General features: G+C 37.9%; 1 pseudogene; it reads right to left on the reverse strand.

Moving 5' to 3' along the window:
- Positions 1-4,756: 4,756 nt before the first annotated feature.
- Positions 4,757-5,224, reverse strand: LOC111816789 (annotated as a pseudogene).
- Positions 5,225-9,134: the final 3,910 nt, after the last annotated feature.

Genomic DNA, 9,134 nt, shown 5'->3' on the forward strand with positions numbered 1-9,134 from the left:
TCCGCTATGAAAAAATCTTTATTCAAATGAAATGTCATCTTTTTTTTTTCTGAACATTGAATAATTATAATATAATTTTTGGCTCTTCATACTTGTAACTTTAAATGTTCAAATCTCTCATTATATTTTCGTGAATTTCATATCACCCGACTCATCCTTCATGCTCTTTCTGTTCCTACTGTTCTGTTTCCTTGTTCCACGCTTCATCCTCTACTTCTGTCAGGTCTACGTGGCATGAATGTTGTTATGGTTAATACAATTTGCATTTTTCTCTGTAACCACAATTCATTCATAGAAAAATTACAGGCAAAGATTGACTTTACCAGATGTCCTCAATCACACAATACTTAGATTAGTATTTCATTTTTATATTAGTGTTCTCCAACTACATTATTTTTCTTGGGGTCTGATAATATTATTCTTGTGCCCCCCAAAAGGTTCATGTCTCAGAATCAAGGTTAAAATAGATTCTATTCACTTGAAATCTTCTTATCTTAATTTTTAGACCATGAAATATTTTTTTTTCATTTCTCTTTTCTTACTGATAAGTGTATAAACAAACAAACAACAAAAAAATCTGCTTATCTCATAGAATCCAAGATGCAAGAATCAGGCAGTGTTGAAAAAAGTCAGCAAGAGGAAGGGGCCAGAGGTGAAATGTTCCCTCCAGGTTACTGCTACAATGACCTATTCTTTGAAGTAGGTCCCACCTCCCAACACGCATGATCATCAATCTGTTAATGAAGTTAGTACCTCTAAGATCTAATCACTTAAAAACATCTTTCATTTATGTAATTATTTGGAAGACCATCTCACTATACAGCTCTGAATCATAGTGATCCTCTCATCTCAGTCTCACCAGTGCTGGGATTACAGGAGTGTGCCACTGTGTCCAGTTTCTGTGGCCAGCACTTCATGTGGTACCAGGCATCAAACTCGGGTCCTTGTGATTGCCAGGCAGATGCTTAGACCACTGAACTATCTTCCTAGCCCTTAATCACTTTTCTAAAACTTCACCTCAGAACAGAAGTGCCCTACAGGAAACACTGTAATCTAAATCATAACAATTATTATTTGGCTTTAGTTCATACTTGGTGACACTCTTTGAGGAACTGCACTTTCTCATCCAGCTTGGACTATTCAAGGCTTATTTTCAGAGTAGGTACCAAAACACCTATGTCTGATTTCAAAACAGTAAGACATTTCTGTTTCAGAAGGAAGATATTATAATAGTGTTTCAAATTGGTGCTCCAATTAGTTCCATAAGTTTATACACAGATGCATTAGCCAAGCATTGCCATAGGATATGATGACAATGGGCCTTCCTTCCATCGTAGTGTTTGAGAAACATTGACCAGATAAACCAACCAAGTAAAGTAATGTTCTTCATAATGCCTTGTGTTAATTTAGGGTAACTATCTCATCAGTACCATTAACAATTTGTGCTTTGTACTCTTAGTATAACCCTTGGACGAATTTATCAGTGAATGGTTTTGACGTTTGCAAAATCAGGAATCAATAATAAAATATTAAAACCAATGTTTTCCTCTTCATTGTTAGTGTCACCATTTCACCTCAGAGTCTTATTTTTCCTTTCCATGGAGTGCATATCTTCACATCTAAAAAAAAAATCAAACAAAACAAAACAACAGCAACAAAAGCCATTACCACCACCACTACCACCACCACCACAATAACCAGGAATGACAAAATATCCAAGTCCTTGCATTTTCGAAATACTTACTTAACACTTAATGGGTTGGTGTCTAGATACAGAAGTAGAGCTTCTGGCCCAGACTCTGAAGCTCATATTCCATCATTTAAAAAAAGTATACCTTGCAGCGCATCCTCCTAACAGATATTGCTTATGTATCTACTACACAAGCTGATGCTCATCTGAGGATCATTGCCTTCCTGATGAGATTGCTCAGTGAGCCCTTTCAACATAAATATTTTCATTCTGTAATGTTTTCATATATTACCTATTTAATAATTTCCTTCCTTATGTTTTTTTTGCTAATGATTGAATATTGGAGGGTACCCTGTTCCTCATGGTGCTGTTTCTCTATACTTTCATCAAAATTTCCTCCTAATGCTGAGACATCTTTCATATATTCATCACTGTTTTATTGAAGTTTTCAGTTCATTTCTTCTAATTGATTGGCACTGATTATCATTACTTCTGACTGATAAGCATTATTCATTAGCCCATTTTTCCCTTCATATCTCATTCTATTCTCTTTGTATGAATAAAACATCTAAATTCTCACATGCTGCCTGAATTTTTTTTTCTCTGCCATTGGCGTCTACTATCTTTGCTGCTTTCTTTCATTTTGTAGCATTCTCCAGAAGAGGTGGTGCTCCTTGAAAGAGGGAGATGAGAGGTCATTGGAATCCTGTGGACACATGGGCAAGGGCTGGGTTTGTCCAGCTGCTTTGCTACAGAACAGATGAGGTATGAGGACCTTTCCTCCTGTCTAAATGTGTACACTGTGCTTGTGCTGCCCAGGCTTGCTGGCTGCTCCTGCCCACACAATTCATACCAATTATCTGAGAAAAATTCAACTCTTCATTGTTTTTATTTTACCTATCATTATTGCTTCAGCACCTTACATATTTCGTCCATTATTATCATTTTTGGATGATTAAATATTTATCCTTCTGTGGGAAGAACTGCAACAATTGCAAAATAGATCACAATTTGCCAGCTCTTCTGTAGATTGTCATTTTTTTTTCCATTTACGGTCCCAATCCTCACTCTTTCCATATCCTACTTATCCAGGCTTTGAGTCCGTAACCTCCACTGAAATTCTTGCTTAGGTTATCATGGATTTCAGATTCTTCTCTTCTAACAATAAATACTTTTCTATTAGCTGTCAAACCTCCTACAAATGCATTAGAATTTTTCACTCAGTGATAAGGTCCCTCCTGATTACTTCTGAAATTGCTTTGTACTTTTATGAGATCTCAGGAGGGAAGGGAGATTATAGTATGCTTAGTTGGCCATCTTTAATGAATATTCTCATTGCTTATTGAATAAAGTACTGAAATTCCCTTTGTGTCATCGAAGAGCTGGAGGGAACTCACCTCAGCTTTCTCTCCCAGGGGAATTTTGCATCTTGTGTTGGAGCTGCAGTGGTCTGTTCACAGTTCTCTGAACAGTTTCTGCAGGTTGTCATATTTCCACTTATGCTATTTGTTGAGCATAGTGTGTTTTCTTTGTTCATTCAAATCTTATCCATCTTTCTTCTATACAGTCTGTTTTCTTCTCACTGAAATAACTAACCTCAGTTAGTGCCCTTACAAGGTTCTGCATGGTATTCCACATTAAGGCATCAACATTTTTTTTTTATCATAAAACAGCATCTTTAAAATTACTTTTTAATCTCCCTACTGTGTTATTATGTGGTTCATCTTTTTAAAACATGAGAATTTTTGCAGTTTTGTAGCTGGGTGGTGTCTTACATTTTCTTTTCAAGAAACTGGAGGTGCAATTTATCTTTTTTTGAGGACATAAAATGTACTATTTTATTACAAGGAGTCTCACCAAAAATGGAAGTATCTCAAAAAAACTAAGCTAGACTATCAACCTCCACCTGCAGAACTGGGGAAGACAGGGCAGTGTGAGTTGCTTAGCTCATTTGGGGCTAGTGTAAATGTATGAAAAAATAACCATATAAAGATGGCAGATGTTACTGTAGGAGCCCAAAGAACAGGGGCCCCTGAGGATGCAGCCATCCCTTCCAGAACACTTAACACTAAACAGGCCCTCAGCACATCAAGATTTCATCCTATAGCTGCATCGCTTCCAACAAGATCTTTATGACTTAAAACTAAGACTTGGGGAGGGTTGGGGAACATGATCGCTGCTAGAAAAGTTCCCTCAGCATAGCTGCCCTGTACTCAAGGGCCCTTGCTCCTCTCTCTAGTCTCTGAGGACATTTATATTTATATTCTTCTGTTATCTCTTTCTTCCCTTCTGATTCTTTCTCTTTCTCATCTTCTGTTTTGACTCTTTTGGCTTTATTGAAGTTGCAAGCGTTCTTGTGGCCACCTTCACCCTCCTCATCTGAGTCAGAGAACTCTTCCTCACAGGCAATTCACTTGTTGGAGGAACAGATTGAGATATGCTTGTCAGAGTCTCCTTTTCTTCTTCATCACTCTCCTCGGGAATAGCATCTCCTGCATTGGACACTGGGTGCACGGGACAGCATTCTCACATTCTCTGTTTGAAGGGCCACTGTTTGATCTTCTCCAGGTATTCATTAGTGTTCTAGTTAGTCATATCGGAAGAACTGATGTGAAACTTGAAATTTGGTCCCAAGTATTTGAAGTAGTCTTTGTATGGGAGTTCATTAGAGATCTCTGTGTCTAGCGCCACAGCTTTTTTGTATGTCCAGAACTGGGCAACATTATGAATGGTATAACCACCTCCTCCCAGCATCAGCAGAGGCAGGTAGAAGCCTTCAACAAATTCCACCTGCTTGGCATGCCCTTTGTAGGTTAGATTGAGGCAACCCAGCTGATCCCCAGAGAGGGAGTCTGAGCCACACTGTAAGACCACTGCACTAGGCTGGAACATCTTCATTACTTTGGACATGATTGGCTTTAAAATGACCTCATTGGACTCATCATCAATCCCATCTCAGCGTTGGTAGTTAACAGCATAATACCTGCCTTTACCAGCCCCAATATCTCATAGGTCCTCAATTCCTGGGAAGTACTCTCCATATTTATAAAAGGATGCAGTCGTGACCTAGTATGTAGTATAGAAGCCCTCTTCCAGGCCATTGCCATGGTGAATATCAATGTCAATATATAGCAGTCTCTGGTGATACTTTAGCAGTTCCACGATAGCCAAAATGATATTATTGACACAACAGAAGCCAGATGCCTCAGACTTTTTTGCATGGTGCAGATCCCCAGCCCAATTCACAGCAACATCCATCTGCTGCTTATTAAGTTTCACAGCACTTGCTACAAAGCCACCAGTGGATAACTGACAAAACTCAAGTAGGCCATGAAATACTGGACAGTCCTCAACAGTGTTGAATCTCTGCATCTGCTTACTGTACTTGGACATGTTATGTGGACTGATGGAACACAAGAACTTAATGTAGTGATCACTGTGGTACTTGGTCATCTCCTCAGCATTGGCCTTGTGAGGGTGATAAATTTCCATCTTTTGGTAGAGGCCATAGTTGAGCAGCAGATTGTGAGTCATGTGGATTCAGTGAGGCTTCATTGGATGGTCTTGTCCATAATAATAATTTCCAACTGATGGACCTATGGGATATTGAGTCTTGCAAAACCCTGTCATAGTAGTAACAGACTTTCCACCTGGTGCCCTGAGTCTGTGCCATCTTGCCACCTCCAGTCCCTCCTGTCAGTTGGTCTTGAAGTTTATATCTTATTTAATTTTTATGTCTCTGATTTAAAAAGTATTAACATTTTAAATGCTTTTGATTTATATTGCCAAACTTTTGCCCAAAGGATATTTATCAACATTTTTTACTAAGAGTTTATTCTATTGCAATTTTACTGACCTAGAATCTTATAATTTTGAAATGGTATATCAATTTGACAAATTTAGAAATGTTACCATATTATTTTATGTGTAATTATTATTGCCAGATATCTTAAGTTTTTATGTATTGATTGTTTACTTATTTTTAAAAATTCTGGTGCTTTTTTGTAATTTTTTTCATTTTTATTTAGGACTTCACAACTCTCTATTAGAGCATACAAGAATTCTGAGGTGCTAAAGCTCAATTGAGGAGGAGAAGAAAGTGTTTGGTGCTTGGTCTGTGGTGCTCAGTTCCAACACACTTCAACATCCACAATGGTAATGATGAAGAACATAGAGTCAGCCAAATAGCTCAGTGGACTAAAGCACCTGCTTAGCAAGGAGAAGGGATCAGGATTTGATCCCCAGCATGCTGTGCTGGCCATGCCCCTGTGTTGCAATGAGATGTCAACTGAGACTGGGTGTGATGGCATGTGCCTGTAATTCCAGTGCTTGGGAGGCTGAAAACAGGAGGATCACGTGAGTCTGATCTGTGTAGTGAGACCCTGTATAACCTGCACTAAATACATAAAAAAAAAAAGCACAGGCTCCAATAGTGCTGCAATAAGCACAGGTCTTAAAATGTTACTTTGGTATAAGGCTTTTATCTTCTTCGGATACCTACACAATAGGGGACCTGCTGCATCTTATGATAGCTCTATTTTTATTATTTTTGAGGAACCTGATATGGCTGTAGTAAATTATATTCTCACCATCAATGTGCACAAACATCTCCCATCCTTGTCTGCATTCACTACCTCTTTGTGTTAGGGAATGGCCATTCTGATTGAACTGACATAATATCTCATTCAATTTATGTTTTTCTGACAAGTAGTGAAATTGAATATTTTTCCATGTATTTGTTGAGCGTTAGTATGTCTTCATTTAAGTTATATCTGTTTAGCTCTTTCATTCACTTTTAATTGAATTGCTTGTTATTCAATGCTCATCTTTTATATTTTATACTTCTTCATGCATTGTGACTATCGAACCATTATCAGATGTACTATGAATATTTTCTTCCACTTGTAGGTGTGTTTGATTCTTGTTGGTTGATTTGCTTTCTAAAACCATCTAAGTTTGACACAATTTGTTTATTTTTAGACAAATTGTGTAAAAAATGTCTATTTCTTTGTTTCTTGTGACTTTGAAGTTCTGTCTGAAAAAACAATTATTGCGCATATAAATATATTGAAGTGCTTCTCTTGAAGCAATTTCACAATTTCAATTTAAGATTTAGGTATTTGATCCATTTTGAGTTGATTTTTTTGTATGGTAAGACCAAGGGATACAGTTCCCTTCTTTTTTCTATGTCTTTTCAATTTTTCCAGCACCAGCCTCTCTTTTATTCATTGTGCATACAGAGTGCTTTCATTAAAAATAGAACATGGCCAAAAGTGGTGGCCCACACTTTGAATCCCAGCACTCAGGAGGTTGAGGCAAGAAGATTACCATGACTTGAAGGTCTCCCTGAGCAGTATAATGAGCTCAAGGCCAGCCTGAACCACATAAAAAGATCTTGCTTCAAAAAACAAACAAACAAACAAACAAACAAACAAACAAACACAAATAAATCCAAAAAAAAACCAAGAGTAGATGTGCATGGATTAATTCCTGGGCTTTCTGTTCTAATACATTGGGCTATGAGTCTATTTTTTTATGTCAGATGCATGTCAATTTAAGTAATCAGAACTCTGCAATATGTCATAAAGTCAGATTTTGCTGTCCCTTCCACTCTGATCATTTTAACTATGCTGTGTCTTTTGTAGTTCTATGTGAATTTTAGGGCTTTCTATTTCTATGGCAACTGTTCTGAATTTGTAGATTGCTTTGGTCAACATATGTGGAAAAATCAAAGTGCAGAGATTAACCTAGATGCTCTACAACAAATGAATTTATAGCAGAAAGTATGACATATTTATGTAACTGAATACTACTCAGTCATAAGAGAAATGAAACCTTGTTATTTGCAATGCATGAATGCAGCTACCGCAGAAAAAATGTTTCGCAAAACAAACCAGATGCAAAGACAAATATCACGCATTCCTCACACTGTATTGATTAAGGTTCTCCAGGGAAATAGAAACAAAAGTGTGTGTGTGTGTGTGTGTGTGTGTGTGTGTGTGTGTGTGTGTGTAACTACGAGTGTGGATTTATTAGACTGACCTAGGGGACCAGAGGCAGGATAGTCCACAAAGGCCACCTTTACCCTGGAGAGACAGACAGTTCCCTTGCCGTTAAAACCAAGAAGCAGGAAGCCCAGGAACAGAGGGATCCAGAAGGCAGCTCCAGTCTGCAACTGAAGCCTACTGGGAAGCTTCCTACAATGTCGCTGGTGTGATGCACAGTTGCAGTCTTGCATGCTAATCACTATTATTATGAAAAGAAGCACAGGCTTTGGGGCCCAGTGAGTCCTCTGAGTCAAACTCAGGGCTCTGCCACTTGCTCCCCACGTGAATCGAGGCAAATTAATGCATCACTTAGTGCCTCATTTTCCTCCTTTGGGAAAAAAGGTCATAGCTGTCAGAATTAATGACTGAAATGTACAGAATGGCACGAGCACACTGCACGATCTCCACATGTCAGCTGTTGATGTTATGATTCTTTCACTACTTGGAGCACTACAGCTCCACAACATTCCTAATTTTTTTCTTTCTGTTGGGCACTGCTTTTTTGATTTTTTTTCCATGGTGCCCCTTATTATAACATTTTTCTTGGTTCCTTAACTGACCATACAATCTTCAGCGATGTGTGACCCTATCCTTTCTTTTCTCACAAAAGTCATTTCCAGAATTAGGCCACTCCCCTTTCTCTTGCTGCAAGTATGGATTCTGTGCGATGAGAGTCATCACTTTCCTCACTGAGCACAAATCTTTGAATCATGGCTATTTCGTCTTTCTTCATTTTATTTTATTTTTTTACTTTTATTTATTATTTTTTTGGAAATAATTTTATTGATAAGCAAATAGCAATGAGACAGTTTCAAATCAAATCGGTAGGACAGTTTCAATAATTAACACACTGCATACAATCTTCTTAGTAGTTAATTGCTGTACAAGATGTGGACTTGATTTCCTATTTACAAACTCCATTAGAACAAATCATTCTATTCATTAAGAGAATGTAACTATATATCTATCCTAACCACTTAGAATACACAAATACAAAATGGACATTCATCTGTATACCCTTTTTTGGTTAAGTTCCGTTATTTGAATTTTATAGGTGCGTAAACTGAGCAAAATATTCTAAAAGAGTCCAGTAGCCCATAATAGTATTGGGTCTTCCGCTTAACTGCAATGTCAGAAATTGTTGACCCGAGTCCCCCAGAGCTCAACGTAACAGCATGGCTTTACTTCTTATATTTCGTTTTTGTACTTTTCTACTAGATGGTTAAGACCAAGGTAAAGCAGGACCTACACAACAAGAGTTGTAGCTTTTGGGTCTGATAAGTTCAGTGAAATCCCCTCAGGATTTATCCTGAGATCCTGTACCTCAGATTGTAGAACCTTTGTCAGTGTCAGCCATGTGGATGAGTCATGGCCATTGCTTGGCCAATGTGTTCTCT

Source organism: Octodon degus, unplaced genomic scaffold (assembly GCF_000260255.1).
Source record: "Octodon degus isolate 3935 unplaced genomic scaffold, OctDeg1.0 scaffold00040, whole genome shotgun sequence".
Classification (NCBI taxonomy): Eukaryota; Metazoa; Chordata; class Mammalia; order Rodentia; family Octodontidae; genus Octodon; species Octodon degus.